This window comes from Somniosus microcephalus, chromosome 2, assembly GCF_052327205.1.
Source record: "Somniosus microcephalus isolate GS21.2 chromosome 2, FLI_Smic_1.0, whole genome shotgun sequence".
Classification (NCBI taxonomy): domain Eukaryota; kingdom Metazoa; phylum Chordata; class Chondrichthyes; order Squaliformes; family Somniosidae; genus Somniosus; species Somniosus microcephalus.
This window is the reverse complement of record NC_140988.1, coordinates 48,384,044-48,404,787: the sequence shown is the minus strand read 5'-3', so window position 1 is coordinate 48,404,787 and position 20,744 is coordinate 48,384,044. Positions and strand designations below refer to the sequence as shown.

Below are 20,744 nucleotides of genomic sequence, written 5' to 3'. Positions count from 1 at the left end.
ATGATAGTAGCTGACTTACCAACAGCACCATGGCAAAAGGTTGGTATGGACCTCTTTCATTTAAATGGTAAAGAATATCTAATAGTGATTGACTACTATTCTAACTATCCTGAGATGGCGCTGCTCTCAAGCACCACAGCAAGCAGTGTCATAATGCATGTGAAATCCATCTTCGCCAGACATGGAATTCCCAGGATTGCCATTAGCGACAATGGTCCGTGCTTCAACTGTAAGGAGTGGCAACAGTTTGCAGCACAGTATGACTTTCAGCACATCACATCCAGTCCTTTGTATGCTCAGTCAAATGGTAAGGCAGAGAAAGGTGTTCAAGTTCTCAAGCAGCTACTGAAGAAAGCGACAGAAAGCAAGTCTGATCCTTATCTCGCCCTGCTGAGCTACCGAGCCTCAACTTTAGACTGTGGTTCTTCACCTGCTGAACTACTAATGGGTCGCAAGTTGTGCACCACGCTACCCTGCTGTGCAAAAGAACAGCAAAGTGAGGAACTGAGACAGAGACTTCAGCTGTTAAAGCTGAAACAGAAATCATACTATGACAAGTCATCCAAAACTCTAAAACCATTGACAAGGGATGATGTTGTCAGGCTTGAGGATCCAGATGCATGGAACAGGAAAGCTACAGTTCTTGAGGAAGTACGACCAAGGTCATACACTGTTAGAACTGAGGAAGGACAGATTCTCAGGAGGAACAGCCGTTCCCTCCTGAAAACACAAGAAACTATCCAAGAGCAGATTGATGACAATGCCGCAACTGAATCTTGTCATTCACCACCAGAACAATCTCATGAAAACACATCACACTTACCCGTGCTGAGAAGACCCACACATGTAGTAAAAAAGCCTGATAGACTTAATCTTTGAGTACAAAGAAAAACTATATTGAAAATGTATTGACTGTTGTGAAAATGTTTATGTTTATAGAGCACTAACAAAAGTGTTACTGATATCATCTTTATCGTTTCTCTTGAAAGTTGATTGATATTGATTTTGTTAACCTCAAAGAAAGGGGGATGTAATGATCAATAACATGTCATTCTGGAGTGGTACACTAGATGGAGCCGTAGAGCTGTATAGAGCTGTATATTTAGTTGTATGTGTTTAAGACTACACTACCCATGATGCACTAGGCTACCCAGAAAGCAGTAGTCAAGATGGAAGCCTGCACATGGCTGCTTGCACACAGAAGCACACATGCTGAATCTCTACAGATGCGGTACCTAGAGAACGTGTACTGAATAAATGACTAGCTAGAAGCTAGCTGTGTTCATAATAAGAATGTCTAGTTATTAATGAACGTAACAGTCATCACCTTTATAACTACAGTCAGAGCACTGTGTGCAAGTGACCAAGGCTCCAAGTCCTCATGCAGTATGTGGCACAGCTTCCCTTTTGTGTCTCTAGTGAGGAGCCATCTTCTAATACACAGCTCCACACTCTCCGTACTGATCAGCTCATCCTGGCAACATCGGTATCTTATATTTTTCATTCTAACTTACCCGAAATGCATTGCAGGTGTAAAACTAAAACATTCGAGGCTGTAGCGCCGTTGGCCCTCATTAAATTAACACTTTAGGGATCAATTTTGGGACAGAAAACCAATGGAAATGGCTACCGCCATATTTTGCTGGAGGAGGGGGTAAGATTTCTACACTCAAATTTTGCTGGAAAAGGCAAGGAAATTCAGGGCCCATCTATTTTTTCCAAATTCAAAGGGATTTGGGTAGAGCGCTGTCATTTTGTCTTTGGAGTCTAGGCTTCATTCCAACCCAGACTGATACAATAAAAGTCTTCTCTTTGCCAGCTGTAAAGAGAATGTATTAAACGCATTTGGTCAGCTTTACTCCAGATCCTAATGGGCATGGGTCCACAACATAAAACTTCCCATTACATTATATAAATTGGCACTAAACTGGCAATCTCACTCAGAGAGGCCACAAGGATGGCTGGTGAATGAAATGGAAAAACTCAAAACTAGACTAATTTTTTTTTCTACATCTATACAAAAAGTACTAAAGATTAGGTAATTCTTCAAAATACAACGTAATTCGTTTTTTTTTTTAAATTGTGTCTTGTACATAGTTTTTGAAACCAACAAAAGTTTCCCATCCAGTGGTGGACTGGCAGATTTGAATACCGCATTATATGTTTATCCTGCTTCTGCCGGTTCACAGCCTCCAACTGAGCAGAAAGCCTTTCAGTTCTACAAACATTTCTTTAGAATCTGTAAAATGGCTGTTTTACGTGATGGTGCTACAATTCTAGGATTAGCTTGCTCCTTTATAATTTTATCTGCATTTGTGAAAGAAGTAAAGTGTGTTACTCCCCATCTATCTTGGGGCGTTTAACTGGAAATACTCGTACCCCGGATTTGTTCAGTAATATCTCCATCAGCTGCAGCACCAACTTCTGCAATTGAAAAAAGTGCGGTGTTAAGTCGCTGTTTTTATTGTATTTTTATTTCAATAGCCGTGTGGTACATGTGTGAACTTGTTCAGCCACTGTCACACGAAAACTTAAACATCCAGTTATTCTAAGGCCGGAGTTTTCTCCAGGGAGGCCGGGTTTCCCACAGGCCCTGCCGGCTTTAACGCCAAGGCCTGATTTGCATGTGAGGCCTGGGATTCCCGCCCGCAGCCAGCTAGATTGAGAGGCTGGCTCGCTGCGGGCGGGTAGGCCTGCAGATGTAAGGGGTCGGTCCAGGGGAGGGATCGCTGGGGGGGTGGGGCTCGGAAATCGGCAGTCAGGGATCGGGGTTTGCGGCAGAGGGTGGGTTGGGAACCGGCAGTCTGGGATCGGGGATAGTGGGAGAGGGGTCAACTGCGGGGGGGGGGTGGTCGGCAGGAGCATCGGTGGCGTGGTGGGGGTGTTGGAGGATCGGCAGGGGAGGGGATGGGAATCAGTGGGGTCGAGGATCAGGGACAGCAGGGGGGGAGAGAGGATCGGGGCCAGCCGCCGGTGGATTGTAGCCGGCCGCAGCATCATCGGAGGAGTGTGGGGGGGTGGAGGCCTCATAGTGGGGATCGGAGGCCTGGGGTGGAGATCGGAGGCCTCGTGATAGTGTCTCCATTCACGGGGGATAGATATGGTAGGGGCCCTGTATCCAGGAGATCGGTATAAAGCCATTTACATCATCAAAGACCCTACCCACCCCAGCCACAGTCTGTTCGCCCTCCTACCATCTGGAAGACGCTACAGATGCATTCGCACCCGTACGACCAGATTTAGGAACAGCTTCTTTCCCAGGGCTGTCATCCTACTGAACTCCACAAATAAACACTAAAGCCTGCACATCTGCCGATGCACTTTATTATGGTCATATTTATGCTAATATATATGTACAAATGTATGTTGAAATGTTTAAGTGTCCTAATCCAAATTGTACACTCTCGGGAGCCGCAAGCCTACATTTCGTTGTACTGCACTTGTGCACTAACAATGACAATAAAAGTTGATTTGATTTGATTTGATTTGATTTGATTTGGATGCAGCAGTCCCCGCCTCAGTTAAACTGTCGGGTTTCACGAATTGTGTAAAACCCGTCCACATGCAGTTAAGTTCAAAATTAAGGTTAAAGAAGAGGCTTCCAGCCTCATTATAATATTGAAATTGACGTACCGTCCCCTGGGAGCAGGTTGGTCACCCGCCCCCCATCCCGCCAGAGGCGGGATCAGGTCGGGAATCCCATTTTTAACAATTTAACTGTCCTCACACTCCAAACCCACCCGTTTTTTTAGCAGAAAATTCTGGCCATAATGTCTAAACTAAAAACTGTGCAGGAATTTCTACTGTCAACAATTTTCAGATACTTTTCAGGCAGCCAGTAGTTGAACGTCTCCCCCAATCATTTTGTTTGCTTAGGCACGGATCTGATCAGCTCCAGGTAATTTGTCGTATTGCTTTTCCTCTTTGGTACTATTTGTTCTTCATCGATGTTCTTTCATACTGCCTGCAGAAAACACAACATAAAATAAAATCAATGCCATTCACTGGAGTATTTAGAATCTGATTTTTTTCCAAAATATTCATTTATCAAGAGTCATAAGTGGTTTTGGGCGTAACTCACCTGTGTTTTAAAGGCAACGATCTTTTGCGCTGGTTTGGCTGACTGCGCTGGAATCTGGACACAAAACTAGCGATAACAAATGGAAACTTCATCCCGTAATGAAGATACATATACAGTCCTATTATACGGGTTCATTTTGTGAATCAGAATGGGCTTGAAAATACTTGGGATGCAATCCCAGCTGGAATTAATGGCTCAGTAGGAAGGCACCTCATTTGCAAGAGACAAGCAGGCACAAGCCCAACTTTGAGCGCATCTCTGCCACCTATCCACCCCATGTTAGCAGTAACTATGGTGCCCATAGAGGGAGTGGGGGGGTTCCCAAGCACCCCTCAACTCAGGCACTGGTCCAATCAGTCCCCTGAGCAAGGGGACACTTCAGGGGTCCAGGCCGGTAGCTTGGCACAGTTTATAATCCAATCAAATGCTCTCTTGGCAGTTTTCAGTAACAACATTGCAAGTTGGTCAGTAATGCATTGCCTCCCTGAACATCTACACCTGGATCTCCAGGCTGCTCCATTGTAATCAATCCAGTCCCACCCTCTCATTAAAATATCAATAGCATATTAATGTTAGTTACCTCTAGACTTGACTATTCCAACGCACTCCTGGCTGGCCTCCCACATTCTACCCTACATAAACTTGAGGTGAGCCAAAACTCGGCTGCCCATGTCCTAACTCGCACCAAGTCCCGTTCACCCGTCACCCCTGTGCTCGCTGACCTACATTGGCTCCCGGTTAAGCAAAGCCTCAATTTCAAAATTCTCATTCTTGTTTTCAAATCCCTCCATGGCCTCGCCCCTCCCTATCTCTGTAATCTCCTTCAGCCCCACAACCCTCTGAGATATTTGCACTCCTCTAATTCTGCCCTCTTGAGCATCCCTGATTATAATCGCTCAACCATTGGTGGCCGTGCCTTCTGTTGCCTCGGCCCTAAGCTCTGGAATTCCCTGCCTAAACCTCTCTGTCTCTCTACCTCTCTTTCCTCCTTTAAGATGCTCCTTAAAACCTACCTCTTTGACCAAGCTTTTGGCCACCTGCCCTAATTTCTCCTTATGTGGCTTGGTGTCAAATTTTTTGTCTTATAATACTCCTGTGAAGCACCTTGGGATGTTTTACTACGTTAAAGGCGCTATATAAATACAAGTTGTTGTTGTTGTAGTAGTTTCATAAGCATATAATTGAATATACTAATTGTTACGGGGGCAGGTTCAAGGATTATGCAGGCCGAGGAGGTGAATTTTCCTTAACAAATTTCACTTTAACTGCTGCTTTCAATTTGCTGTGTGTTGACACAGGATCGTTTAATGTTATGAGAGAAGGACTAATTCTACTGGGAACCTCACAACATTAAAAATGATCCATACATTTGATACTGAATGCCGTGTCGAGGCAGTCAACAATATAACATAAGAACATAAGAAATAGGAAATAAAAACAGAAAATGCTGGAAACACTCAGCAGGTCAGGCAGCATCTGTGGAGAGAGAAACAAAGTTAACGTTTCAGATCGATGACCCTTCGTCAGAACCTGAAACGTTAACTCTGTTTCTCTCTCCACAGATGCTGCCTGACCTGCTGAGTATTTCCAGCATTTTTTGTTTTTACTCTAATTTCCAGCATCCGCAGTATTTTGCTTTTGTATAAGAAATAGGAGCTGGAGTGGGCCATTTGGCCCTTCGAGCCAGCTCCACCATTCAACAAGATCATGGGTGATCTCTACCTCAACTCCACCTTCCCGCACTATCCCCAAATCTCTTAGTTCCCAAAAATGTATCTACCTCTGTCTTGAATATACTCAATGACTCAGCCTCCACAGCTCTCTGGGGTAGAGAATTCCAAAGATTCACCACCCTCTGAGTGAAGAAATGTCTCCTTCTCTCAAGCCCTAAATGGCCGACCCCTTATTCTGTCACTGTGATCCCGTGTTCTAGATTCCCCAGCCAGGGGAAACATTTTCTCAGCATTAACCCTGTCAAGCCCCTTAAGAATTTTATATGTTCTCATTCTTCTAAACTTTAGGGAAAATAGGTGTAGTCTACTCAATCTCTCCTCATAGGACAATCCCCTCATCCCATGAACCAGTCTAGTGAACCTTCATATGCCTTTCCTTAGGTAGGGAGACCAACACTGTACACAGTACCTCAGGTGTGGCCTCACCAATGCCCTGTATAATTGTAGTAAGACTTTGTTACTCTTATACTCTAATCCCTTTGTAACAAATGCTAACATACCATTTGCTTTCCTAATTGCTTGCTGTACCTGCATGTTAACTTTCTGTGATTCATATATAAGGACACCCAGGTCCCTCTGAATGCAAACATTTCCCAGTCTCTCACCATTCAAAAAATAGTCTGCTTTTTTTTCTTACCAAAGTGGATAACTTCACACTTCCCCACATTATATGACTTGGGTCTACTGATTGAACATTGCATTACACAGATATGCTCCCGTACTGGTATGTTTATTGTATTAGCAGTCTTCAGAAAGATGGTTATATTCTAGGGATGATGCTTATTTTAGATTGATACATCGTAGAACAAAATAATTGTGACAGTGATTGTTAAAAAAGTACCAAAGCCTACTGGAAGCATGTTTCATTTGTATGGTACATCTTATTTTTGCTTCTAAGAGGAACCACTGTGTGGTACCAGTGTGCTAAATTGTAATTCAAAACCACACAAGATGAGGTAAAATGAGAACTATTATCTTATTTGGAAGCAGTATTGCCAAATTATTTGAACTGTTTTGAAATTCTAGGTGTCTGGCTGATGATAATTTTGAAATACATAAACCACATTTTGGCTGGTGATGTCATCTGAAAAATAACTTCAATGAAGGACTAGTTGGAAAAGTAAGAAGAAACCGATGCAAAGATAGCTAGACTGAAAAGGAGTAGGTTGTAAAAATAAACACACATAGGTAGAGATAAACATTATTTCCTGTACTGAAAAGAAAGAAAAATAAGAAAAGGTTTTAGAATTATTTTCATCATTAGGCCACGTCTTTCAAACATCTGAAAATGTGATTTTCCACGTGTCTTCAATTTAGTTCTCATAAAAAAGAACACCTTTGACTAAAAACTGTGCAAAAAAAATGTAAAACAGGGTGTTGGTATTGGCACAGAATAATGTAAGAAAATGTGTTACCTCCGCAACCTGGAAACAGCACAGAGGTCAGTGTGCATCTGTGGTCATATTGAGGGTATGACTTAAAATCCACGGAAAAGATAGCAACCTGAAACTCGGATTTGTTCGAAACCACTGCAATGTTATTACTATCTTAATCATTTCAGCGTGATCCTTGCTAGATCACCAGCCACTTAGTAGTCTATTAATATATACAAAACAAAGTCTTGCAGCTAGTGCGCTTCTATTACAGCTCAAGTGCATGTGTGACAAAGTATGTTTCCTACTCACACCCAACTGGCTCAAGTACCATTCATCTTCTTCTCGTGTGAAGTAGTGGAAAGATTCTCAGGCTGATTAACAGTCTGACTGGCCACGTTAACGCTCCTTCCATGGCCATAGCCATCTATATACCATCCAATAGGGTGGTTAGTCTATATAGGCTCCCACAACCGATATGATGAGGTGGAGGGACCAGCCCACACCAGACACAAGTATCCTGCAGGCTGTCAACCCAGAATTCAAAGCCAGAGTTCCGAATCCACTTGCCAGGATTATCTGGAGTGGAGTTCAAACCCTGCACCTTCTGGCCCAGAAGCAGGAATGCTACCACTACGCCAAAGGCTCACTCATGAAACAACACTAAATCACAACGGAGAACTTGGCAATGATCAAGTAGCAGACAGATGCAAAAGCTCCAAATCAAGAATCAGCAGTGAGCAAATTATTACTAATAACACAAAGTAGGAAAGAGGAACCAATGAAGTCACTTAACATATTTTTAAAAAATCATTTCTGCATCCATCATTTTCTATCAGTAAGCCAAGCATAGATTACACTAAAAATAAGGTTTGTAATAGAAACACATTAAAAAACAATTACATAATCCACAGCAAAATCATTAAACTTAGCCATACACTCGCAATTTCTGTGTTGTAAATCTCTCCAACATTTTCCTCTGGAAGCCTGTCCTTTGTCCAGGTGTCTGGGACTTGAGTTTGTGGCGCTTCCCACAGTTATCATTGTGTCAGCCATCTGGTGCCCTTAATGAAGAGGCCCAACCAGGTGGCAAACTACAACTCCAAAAGTCACCCTGTTCAAGCAGTTGGCAGACTAAAGCTCTCAGAATGCAGTCCAGACTGTCTTCCTTTTGCGTGCAATCAGCACTGCCATATTTTGGAGCAGGGCAAGGCACATCGCACACCAGGAGTTTTAATATGCTTGACAGTGTGACAATACATTCGTAGAGCATGCCAGGGCTTGCTGTTTGTAAGCCTCACCTACCATCCGCATCTGACAATGAAAAACACCCAACAGCACCAAAATCCAGAAAACCCATTATTAGCACCAGTGAATCCTTCAAAGGTAGCGGCAATTTTTTTAATATAAAAACAAAAGTGTAAGAATGAATTTTGTCAATTCTATATAAGGTAGCTTTGACAATAAAAACACTGTGGTCCTGAATTTCCGCAGGAGTCTCCTGATCTTCTGTAATAACGTTGCGGGATACAAGGAACCAGCAAGTTTCGGCTCAATAAATAATAGTGCTAACATTTTATACAGTATCAAGCTAGGTGCTCTCACCAGCCTCTGTCTAAGCCTCAGCCCGAGGAAAGTCTCGCCTTCCAATTGCAAATAACAGGAAACTGACCTCAAATCGATCCCTACTTCAACTCCACCCACTTATCCTACCTGACAGCTCTACTACACGGGCCATGCTCCACTCCCCACCTAATTGCTCCATGCAATGGTTCATGTCCAATAAGCAATGCCACGGGACATTTACTGATGATATTTGATTTAAACTTTTGAATTATATTTTTTTCTAAAAAGCACTTACTTTTGTTATTGTGGCCCCAACCATCAGCCCCTCAACTTAATGATGGTAGGGGAACTTATGGTGAGGTTGGAGTAATGGCACACATGCACAGAGGGACATTTTGCATCTCCGCATTTGAGTACTGCAATTTGTTTAGTATAAAGTAAAAGGGCCAGTCGACTTCAAACGAAAAAATTTGGATATTTGCACTTTAACCCAAAAATGGTCCAGTTCAGTTCTGAAACCATTTCATATTTCAATTAAGCTGCTCAATGAGCAAGGTACCACAGGGGAGATTTTTTGCTACAATGTGGAGTTGGTGCATGTGCATGTTGGATGTGGGTGGGACAGTGGAAAATTCAGAGCAGAGTGTGAGAGTCAGAAATGTACCCAAAGTGTGCAAACCTGTATTTTCTGACTGAGCAACATTGAGGGATCAGGAGGCTTGGGCTGTTAAAAGTCTAAAAAGTACATAAATACAGGTGGGACTTCCCTCCTCCATATTTTCTGATGGTTGATCTGAAACACAATGTCATACCTGTAGGCCTGTATAAAATTTGTGCACTTGCAACCCAAGTTCCTGGCCAAGAGAACTAGGGCTCTCAAAGTTGCATATCACTGGTTTTTCAAGAAGAGTAAACTTGTAGTTCTTTTGCCATTTTGGCTTTCTTTTTTGAAGTGTAAGGTTACATTTTGCCCTTTTTTTATTTTCACTACCTACCATTGAAAGGAGTTGCACTGTGATTTGCACCCACCATACTATTATGGTATGCATTTCTCTGGGAGGTCCTCCTGCTCTCAGGGAACTAGAGGATGAGGAGGAGTTGCATTGGAGTGATCAGAAAGAGGTCTGCCTTCATCTGAGGAAATGAAAATCGGAGAAATATAATGGCTGCTGAATCGATATCACCCATTTTACACTATCACCCGAAGTCAAAATTATCCCCGATAAGTCACTATGCATCATGCAACTAAGACTTTAGGTGCGATGCTCTTGGAAATTGTGACAATGGCAAGGCTTTCAATTTTACATTGAATCTTGCACATTATAGCATGCAATCTTGGGCTGTCTACCCAATGCATCATACTTGTGGATAATCTTACCTTGCCAGATTCCTTAAAATGTGCCATCTCCTTATACATCTATTGCCTGGTTCTGCAGATTGTGTACACAGCATTGAGCCTGGTCACCACCTGTTGCCATAAATGGTGCACTGCTTCTCTGGGGAGGGTGCCCCGAAGTGTCAAATAGGACAACCTTCCTCAAACCCACTTCATGTATCTGCACGTCCAATTTGCCAATTATACGCATTCGTCTTTATTCAGTGGTACCACTCTCACCTCTGAGTCAGAAGGTTGTGGGTTCAAGCCCCACTCCGAGACATAACCTCGGCTAACAATTCAGTGCAGTAATGAGAGGGTATTGCATCTTTCTGATGCAACATTATACTCAAGCCCCATTAGATGGCTGTAACGATTCCATGGCACTACTTCAGGAAGAGTAGGGGAGTTCTCCTGGTATCCTCGCCAACACTCCCACAACCACCACCACCAAACTACATTGGCTTCTGCATTTGTCTACATAACAGTGACTGCACTTCAAAAGTAATTAATTGGTTGTAAAGTGCTTTATGACATCCCGAGGGTATGAAAGGCACTGTATAAATTCAAGTTCTTTCCTTCTTATCAAACAGGGGCTGGAATTTTCCCCTAAAATAATGGGTTGGTTTGGAGTGTGGAGGCAGTTAAATTGTTAAAAATGGGAATCCCGATCTGATCGCACCTCCAACCCGCCCACTTCCGGTTTTAACGAAGGCAGGATGGGGGCGGGACGGTGGGTGGGCGACCAACCCATTATCAGGGGGGCGGTACATCAATTAAAATATTATAATGAGGCTGGAAGCTTCTTTTTTAAGCTCCATTTTGAATTTAACTGCATGTGGACGGGTTTCACACAATTTGTGAAACCTGACAAGTAAAGCAAGGTGGGGACTGCTGGATCCAGGAGGTAAGTGGATTTATACCTATCTCCTGGATCCAGGGTCCTTTCCTAACCCACCCCCCATGATCGGAATATGTTTCCACATTGGACATTTTTCACTTCATTTTTGCCTAGAATGCCCTCTTCCCCTCCACCCCACCCCTTCCCCCAGCCTTGACTAAGGCTGGCAAAACAATTAAAAGTTATTTTTAAGCTTTTGAAAGGCTGAAACAATATTTGTCTCCATATGCAGCCGCTTACACTTAGATACATACATCCCTTTAAATTTGATCTACGGATCAGATTATCCATATCTCCCATTAGACTGGCTCCCTGTACATGGCCAAAGTTGCATTGGCAACTAAGAATAATTATTCCAATGAACAGATCACTGAATATTGGGGGCTGACAGCCCACAGTGCTACTGGTTAGCTTCACACCAGCATTCAGACAGAAATAACCTAAAAACCTGGAGCTGAAAAACATTTCATTTTTTTTTACTGTGGTGAACAGTGCAAATTGCAGACATTTGGTCTGAATGAGATCATGTCACTAACTTAATCTTCAGGCTCCATCATAGCAAGCTTCAGTTTAATCTACTCTCAGTACCACAGCAGCTGGAGACATGCGGCCTTTATGTGACTTCCCCAGAGAGCCTTTTTAAACCTATGAGTTTTGAAAACAAAAGGTCAGCCTTAAATAAATATAAAGCTGAAAGAACAGCTCAGCCATCTCCATTGACCTCACATAAACCCCTCAATCACTACTGTTGAGCCATGCTCTGGAAATGCGAAATCTGTTTTATTTCCTTGCAAACATTGTGGCAGTAATGAGTTTGAAATTATGACCTTCACACACATTTTGAACCTGTATCAGTCAAAGTTAACAATAGCTACCAGCCACGTATCTACAAACAGATACTAAAAGAACAGCTAATCATGAATAGAAAAAACTAAATGTGGAAAAGAAAATGGTATAGCAACATTATCATAAAACAAAATGAGAGACACATATGATAACAACGTGAGGCTTTGGCCAACTAGGTACCTATTAATACCAGCGTTTTTATGTTTGTGATCATGATACAGCATTCATTACACCAGCCATCATGTCTAGATTTTAAAACTTTAAATAGTCCTTCCAAGACATCAAAGCCCTGAAATTCTGCAAGGGTCTCCCGGTCACCCTCCATAACTCTGGAGTTACCGTGAGCAAGTGGAAGAACTCCTCGGAATTTCTGGGCTCAAGTCACAAACACCGATATTCTTATATTAAGGATGAATGGGAAATTACATTTTGAACAAAAAGTGACTCAAATGAGGTCAATTAGACCAGGCGATACATGAAGGCCACTCTTAATGCTGTCATTATTATATCTCTTTTCTTTCTCTACGCATGCCAGATGAAACCAACCTAGACCCCAGTGACATTGTACCTGATATCACCTCATACCACACACCATCACCTAGACCCCAGCGACACTGTACCTGCTATCACCTCATACCACACACCGTCACCTAGATCCAGTGACACTGTACCTGCTATCACCTCATACCACACACCATCACCTAGACCCCAGTGACACTGTACCTGCTATCACCTCATACCACACACCGTCACCTAGATCCAGTGACACTGTACCTGCTATCACCTCATACCACACACCATCACCTAGACCCCAGTGACACTGTACCTGCTATCACCTCATACCACACACCGTCACCTAGATCCAGTGACACTGTACCTGCTATCACCTCATACCACACACCATCACCTAGACCCCAGTGACACTGTACCTCTGTCCTTTCCAAGCAGCAACTCAAATACATACACTTCAGGTGATTTAGATAGCAAGGTAAGGGAAGTGCACTGGGCAAGGCACAGAGCACAAGTCAGCATAAGTAGCTGATGGTAACAGAGGAGAAGCAAAGCAGAGGGCAAGCTTGTGTCACTCCTCTGCCAGTGAACCTCAGGATAAGAGCCTGCCTTCAAAAAAGGAGCTTTCTGAGCATCGTACATTGGTCCAGTCATTATGAACTGCCCCAAGAATCATGCCGGAGAAGATGGCTCACGTGGAGGGATCCACAAGCTGCTTTTGTGCAGCCTTTCATGGCAGCTATTTAACAATGCAGTCTGCCATGGAGTGCATCCATGGACATCCACATTTGAGTCCCCCTTGTCAAAGGCCCTAAGGCCAGTTGATGATTCTCCTGACAGCTGCCCTAAATGACTGAGGTTCCAGGGTAGAACAGATTAGCTTCAACAGGCTTGAGTATTGGCTAGACAGAAACATGAAGCATGGCTTCAATGATTTTCTTGGTCCCTTAAGTTGTTCATTCATTTTAGAATATTTAATTAAAGACAAGAGTGGTGAAATTGGTCTTCCTCAGTAGCACAAAATGTGCTCATAGCGAATCTGCAACCCATTTTACACATTGATTTCAATGGAGAAGAAAATTGGACGTGGTTTAAATGGGCTGCTGATTTCCTATGAGCCCATTTTGTGCTACTGGTGAAGACCAATTTCACCCACAAAATTACTAAATAATTTGATAAAGGGAAAGCAATTAGAAGCAGCCAACATGGATTTCAGAAACGGAGATCATGCTTGACAAACCTGATAAAGTTCTTTGAGGAGGTGACAGATATGGGGGATGGGGGAAATGCAGTGGATATGGTGTACCTGGACCAGGAACTTTGACAAAGTTACAGCAGCAAAGCAGGAGCAGCTCCAAGGAAATTACCAGCAATGGACTTTCTGAAAACCTTTGACAGGAGACTAAGGGATATGGAATTAGATAGAGGGTAGCAAATTGGATTAAAAACTGATTAAAGGGAAGAACAGAGTTAAGGTCTGCTTCTCAGAGTTGATGGAAGTGGGTAGCAGTGTCTCACAGGGTTCTGTTCTTCAATCACTTCTGTTCACTGTGTACATCAATAATATGAATATCAGGCTAGAGGAAGTGATGTCCAAATGATGATGCTAAAATAGGAGGCATAGTAAATAATTGTGAGGACCAAGAGAGCAGCAAGGAAATATTGATAAGATGGTGGAATGGGCAAAAATGTGGCAGTTGGAATTCAGTATCAGTAAATGTGAGGTAAAAAAACAAGTAATAATTATACTTTGAAAGGGCAAAGCTAGGTGAAGTGGAAGAGCAGAGGGATTTGGGAATTCAGGTTCAGAAGACATTAAAAGAAGCACCTCAAATGGATTATGCCATAAAAATAAACAAACGGAATACTGGGTTTTATGGCAAGAGGTGCAGAATATAGAAGTCGAGATGCTATGGTGAATCTATATAAAACCTTAGTAAGACCACAGTTAGAGTACTATGTGCAATTTTGGGCTCCATACTAAAGGAAGGATGTTAGGCAATAGAGAGAGTACAGCGCAGATTCTCCAGGACACTGCCTGGAAATACAAATACAAAGAAAGCCTTTAAAATTGGTTTTTTTTCATTAGAACAGAGAGATTACAGGGTGATTTGATAAAGGCGTTTAAAATTATGAAGGAGTGGGACAGTGTAGATAGGTCAAACCCTTTGTCAAGACCCAAAGCGTTGACTCTATTTTCTCTCCACGGATGTTGCCTGGCCTGCTGAGTTTTTCCAGCATTTTCTGTTGTTATTTCGGATTTCCAGCATCTGCAGTATTTTGCTATCCCATTTCATAGCTGTTCACTTTCCAAGGTTAGAAGCTGTTGCTTACTGCATTTGGAAGTCAGATTGACCTTTATGCAGCTTGCAAGTGTTTGGAGCAAACTCTGTATCCGGTGTCACCTCATTGGAACAACCTCTCTCACCACTGACTGATCGCTTCTGTCATCTCAACCTCTCCTGCTATCTATTCCATCAACGTCGGTGCCCTTGAAAAAAACTCACTTTGGTCCTCAGAATCCCACCATGATCAGCCCCAACACCAGCAGCACCAGGCATACCAGCAGCACCAACAACACCAACCTCCTCTGCAATCATCTGGTAATGCACAGGACACAGGGCATCAGCACCCAACCAAATTGCTGCCCAGGACGCCAGGGATGGCCTCAAGATGGCCAGATTTACTTCACTTAACACTGTACACCCTGGCTGCCACATGATGCGCCAGGTTGACACCACCCCACACCAACACCATAAAGCATCCCTACAATGCCCAAGCCATTCCTTTTACACTCATTGCCATTGCAAGGGGTACCGTTATGTCTCACCATTCACTGCAACTCACGAAGCCACTTCCAAAGGTGCACACAAATCTGTCCAAGTGTTGAAAATAAAAATTTCAATGTTTGACCCCACATTAACAGAAACTTCACATGAACATTGGCTAAAATACCCAAGTGCCTACCCTTATGTGTTGTTAGTTGGTATGATTGCACTAGGGTGAGGGTGAGTGTGAGGGGTGGCTAGTGAGATGGGTAAATGATAATGTAGATAGAGAGGAATGGGTGGAGGTGCAAGGTAAGCAGGGGGGAAATTTTGCCAGCCCTGGGGAGGCAGGTATGGAGGCGGGAATGCCAGAAAAATGGCAGAAACTGGAAGCGGGTACCGAACCCGTTCCCAACCCACCTCCGTGCCATCTTCCTGGGAGGCGGGTCCCATCTCCTCGAGACGGGAAGGGGATTACAGCCACTTAACTGACTGTTAACAGGTAGTTAACAGGCAGTTAACAGGCTTATCCCCATTTTACCCACACAAGTGTGGGCTTCCCGACGGTTGCGAACATCGCCAGGGTCAGCGAGGTGAGCAGTGGGTCTGCGGGGGTGAGAGGGGTCAAAAAGTGCACTGTGGAGGTGAGTGATGGGTGCAAGTGTGGAGAGGTAAGTATGAGAGGTGAGTGCAAAGTGTTAGAAATAGTTTATTTACCTTTGCTTCTTCCTGCAGGCTTCAACCCTTGGGGATCCAGAGGTGCCACATCTCAAATGCAGAGGTGACAGAATGGCTGCTGCATTCTCCGATGCAGCAGCCATCTGATTTCTGCTAAGGAGAGAGGTTTTGGTGAGTCTTCAGTCCAGGGGCTTACCTTAGAACAGAGATTGTCAGTGTTTGACAGCTTCTCAAAGCTGTCAAATGCTGACAATTCATCTGTCATACACTGACATCCTCTGTCACCGGCTTTCCCTTAATTGACCGGTTAAGCCCGCAGGGTCAATCAAGGGAAAATAGCGTGGGTTGGCCGGACGTCGTTGGGGGCGGGACTGAAACCTGACAACCAGCAGTCCCGCCCCCAACACACCCCCATTGAGAAAATCCAGCCCTTGGTGTGAGTAAGGATGTGCAGGAGTAGGGTAGGGAAGGCAGAGTGATGGGGATATGATGAGTGGCACAGCAGGATGAGGTTGAGTGTGGTTTTGCAGTAACATTTCGTGATCTACTGAGATCATTGAAAGATTTGCGCCACTGCAGCCTGGTCCTCCTGATGACATCCCTGCTTGTGTCCTCCTGTGCAATGTGCAACCAGGCTGCGTTGATCTCCTGGGGAGGTCTCTTCCGTCCATGGGAAGGGAAGAGGACCTCCTTGAGTGCTGTGACGCCCTCCATAAGCATATGGAGGGAGTCATGGGAGAGCCTGGGTGCAGCCGTGCACCTCTGTGCAGTGACTGTCAGTGTTTGCAGCACCTCAATGCTATAGAACACTGACAACACAACTGTCAAAATCAATTTGCGCATGGTCCCTTTAAGGAAGTTGGCTAATGACACGTCATCAAATGACGTCATCAGACCGCTTCTTTCAATTGGCTGGCAAATGCGCTGGGCAGGCTTAACAAGCCCAATCAGCGTAAAATTATTTTCACAGAGCGGGATGGAGCCAGCAGTGGGGTCACACCTCGCCTCGGTAGTTGAGATCGCGGCCATACTATTTCCAGTCATTTTGGGATCTCGAACGAGGGAACATAGGTATCAGATTAAGACGAAAAGATATAGAAAGAGAGCGGGAAAAATATTTTTGTACAGATGATTGTGAGTCTATGGAATGCACTGTCGGAATGGATGATTGAAGCAGAAATCGTGTCAACATTTATGAATAGGTAGTTGACAGAAAGGACAATAAAGATATATGGGAATAGGGCGGGCACATGGAATTAGGACTACTACTCATATGGAGGATAAACGCCAACATGGACTTGTTGGGCTGAATGGCCTGTTTCCGTGTTGTTATTTTGTGGTAACATACCCAAAATGAATGAGGAATTGTGGGCTCACCTGTATATCCTACCATTACACAACTACAGCACCAGCTGACTGCGTTACTGTGCTACAGCGCTACCACAGAGTTTTAATAACCACAGGATCAAAGTCAGAATTATTTATGAATATTGGCCTAGAAATTCAGTATAGCCACTTTTGGGGCGGTAAAGTCGGGCGGCCGCTAAAGTTTGCGCCCGGCGCAAAGTGGAGGCCACTTCGCTGATATTCAGTAGCTTTGGCCAAGGAGTTTGCTCGAGCGCTAAAACTGGCGATGCACGGCTATCTTTAGGCGCTAAGCCGGCGGTGCAGACTGATACCGCCGAGGCCGGGCGCAGCGCAGGTGCGGTCATTTCTTGATTGACAGCAGACACCCTGGCGCCGGCCAGCTCTTAAAGGGGGAAGGGTCGACTTGGTCTGCTGCCACGCCCTGGATACTGCAGCCCTCCAGCTAGGCCTAAACACTGCTGCTGGAGAGAAATAGCGCCAGGAAGGATGCAGAGGGCCCGTGAGCGAGCGCAGCGCTTCTCTGCCATGATTTAAAGGTGCTGGTTAGGGCTTTGGAGAGGAGACGCCATATCTTGTTCCCGGACAGTGGCAAGAAGCCTGCCACCAGGGTGTACAGGAGAGCCTGGAGGGATATCGCCCAGAGGGTCACAGCCACCTGCGATGTCCCCAGGACTGGTGTCCAATGCCGGAAAAAGTTTAACGACCTCACTCGGATTGTCAGGGTGAGTACCCTTTCCAGTGTCCTCCTCATCCTTGCATGTGCACCTCACATTATGGGCAAAGGGACCTCAAAGCCCTAATGGCCAGCCCTCATCCAGCAGCTATGGCACTGGCATGAACATCAATTGCACTTTCTGCACTTTACACACTGGCCAAGCTATTCGACCATGGGAGGCAGTGCATACAGCAACAGGGCACCACACTGGCCAAGCTATTCGACCATGGGAGGCAGTGCATACAGCAACAGGGCACCACACTGGCCAAGCTATTCGACCATGGGAGGCAGTGCACACAACAACAGGGCACCACACTGTACTTAGAGGCCGTCCTTTCTCTTGCAGGCCAAGCTGGCCCAGAATCCGAGGAGCCGGACTGTCACCGGGGGAGGCCGTCCTCAGTTCCAGCAGCTCAGTGACCTGGAGGAGCGCGTGGGTCGACTCATGGGTGGCCGGCTGATTGGCCCCGTTGCATGTGGAGATGCCAACCCTGTGCTGGGCCCCAATGGTAAGGACATGACCTTTTGGACCTCTCTCGTTCCCCTTGCGCTTCAGATCTACATCCTTTGCCGCTGTCCGACCAATGCGCTGAATGCCACCACTCATGCCTCCCTCGCTGACGCCCTGTCCTCACTCTAAAGCTACTCTTGTGCCTTCCTGCTTTCAGCTGGTGAGGAGGAGGTCCCTGAAGCTGCCAGTGACAGTCCCTCGGAAGAGGAGGACCAAGAGGAAGGCGGCCCATCGGGGGAACCCTCATCCGCGCCAGGGGATGGCAATGGAGGGGACACGTCTTCCCTGGAGGAGAGCCAGGGGGAAGTGTTGCAGGGGGGTGTAGCTCCTGTGCCCAGTGGCGTCGAGCCACGCGGGAAGGGTCGGGCAGCTCGGCTGCCTTCTTCCCAGAGGGGGGAAGTGTTGCAGGGGAGTGTAGCTCCTGTGCCCAGTGGCGTCCAGCCATGCGGGAAGGGTCGGCCAGCTCGGCGGCCTTCTCCCCAGAGGGAGAGTCCGGCCTCCAGTCCGGAGACGGTCCTCACCCAGGAGGTGTGCCTCCTCGATCAAATGTCCGCGGACTCGGATCGCCGGCACACCGAGTTCATGGGGGTTGTGGCACGGTTGCCTGAGGCCATCGAGTCCCTGGCTCATAGTGTGTCCGATTTCGGGGCCTCACAGGCCAGGGGTTTCGAACAACTCGGGGCAGCACAGGCCAGGGGTCTCGAACAATTCGGGGCAGCAAAGGACGCGAGTCGGGCCGAATTGAGGGCAGCACAAGACGCGAGTCGGGCCGAATTCAGGGCAGCACAGGACGCGAGTCGGGACAACTTCAGGGCAGCACAGGCAGCGAGTGGCCAGTTGATCAGTGGTGCCGTGCAGTCACTGGCTGGTCTGATGCGGGCACAGACCAGGGCAGTACGGGCACTCACTGCTGCCACACTCGCTGTGTCAGGCAGGCATCGCCAGGGCACCCGCCGCGCTGCAGCAGCACAGCGGTCTGGCCTTCAGCAGATTGCTGCGCTTGCTGCAGTGCCAGCCCGGCCGAGTGCCAGTGTCTCAGGCGAGCAGCGAGCGCCTGGCATCAGCCAGCTTGCCCCCATTGCTGCAGCCGCCACTGCCACTCCCCTAGCAAAGCTGCCACGAGCTGCTGGAGAGACTGATGCTGCCCAGCCACAGCTGCAGCAGTCAGCAGCCGGCCCCTCGAGGGCCAGAGCTCGTCTAGGCCGACCCCCAAGGGCATCTGCCGTCACGCAATGTGCCCCTCAGGAGCCTTCCCCCAGCCTTGCAGCACCCACAGGGCCCAGGTTGAGGTGGAGCAGCAGGGGCCGGAAAAGGCTGGACAAGGACTCGCCCTCTCGGCACACAAAGTAGTGTGTGTTGCCAAATGTTTTTTTATATGGGGGTGGTTGTGTTGTCTATGGGGGGGTTGTTTTGGTAAGGCCGAGGATGAAGGCCATTTGGACAGAAAAGTTTTGTTATTCTTCCCCAGGTTGTGGGAGTGAGTCATGTGTTTGACTGTTTTTTGGGGGTGTTGTCTGTTTTTGGGTTTCATGTGGGAAGGGCCCTGAGTTTGTTCAATAAAGCTTTTTCTTTATTCAGCTTGTCCATGTTTAATGTTTGAAGTGGTTGTTGCGTTAGCCGGCTGAGGGCTTGCGGAGCGGCTGCATTCATGTCCCTTCATTGTCACAAGCCATTCCCTGACAGGGGGCCTAGAAGTGTCGTTCAATAAGCCGCCGACGGACGGCCCTTGGACCTTGTGGCTCCCTCCTGGGCTGGTACTCCTCCTCCTCCTCCTCCTCCTCCTCATGGTCCTCCTGCTCGTCCTCCTGAGGTGGTGGTCCAACGTGAGGTGGCAGTGCCTGAGTCCTGCGGATAGCCAGGTTGTGCAGCATGCAGCAAACGACGACAAACTGGGAGACTCTATCCGGCGAATACTGCAGAGATCCGCCGGAGTGATCCAGGCAGCGGAACCGTTGCTTGAGGACGCCAATCGTTTGCTCTATGATGTTCCTTGTGGCTTGATGGCTTTCGTTGTATGCCTCCTCAGCAGGGGTCCTGGGCGCGCGGAGCGGGGTCATGAGCCATGTACACAAAGGATAGCCTTTGTCCCCGATAAGCCATCCTCTTGGGGGAGGCTGTGCCTGGAACATGTCAGCCACAGTAGTCTGGCGCAGGATAAATGCATCGTGGCTGCTGCCTGGAAAGTGGGCATTGACAGCTAGGATGCGCTGCCTGTTGTCACACACCAGCTGTACATTGAGGGAATGGTAGCCCTTCTGGTTGCGGTAATCCTCGGCATTGTCGATAGGTGCCCTCAAAGCCACATGCGTGCAGTCAATG

General features: G+C 46.3%; 1 long non-coding RNA gene across 1 annotated transcript in view; it reads right to left on the bottom strand.

Moving 5' to 3' along the window:
* Nucleotides 1-295: 295 nt before the first annotated feature.
* Nucleotides 296-20,744, bottom strand: part of LOC147122705 (uncharacterized) — a 79,081-nt gene continuing 58,632 nt past the window's right edge. Inside the window, exon 4 of the long non-coding RNA XR_015081453.1 lies at nt 296-3,964. This is a non-coding gene — a long non-coding RNA (uncharacterized LOC147122705). The remainder of the gene's footprint in view (nt 3,965-20,744) is intronic.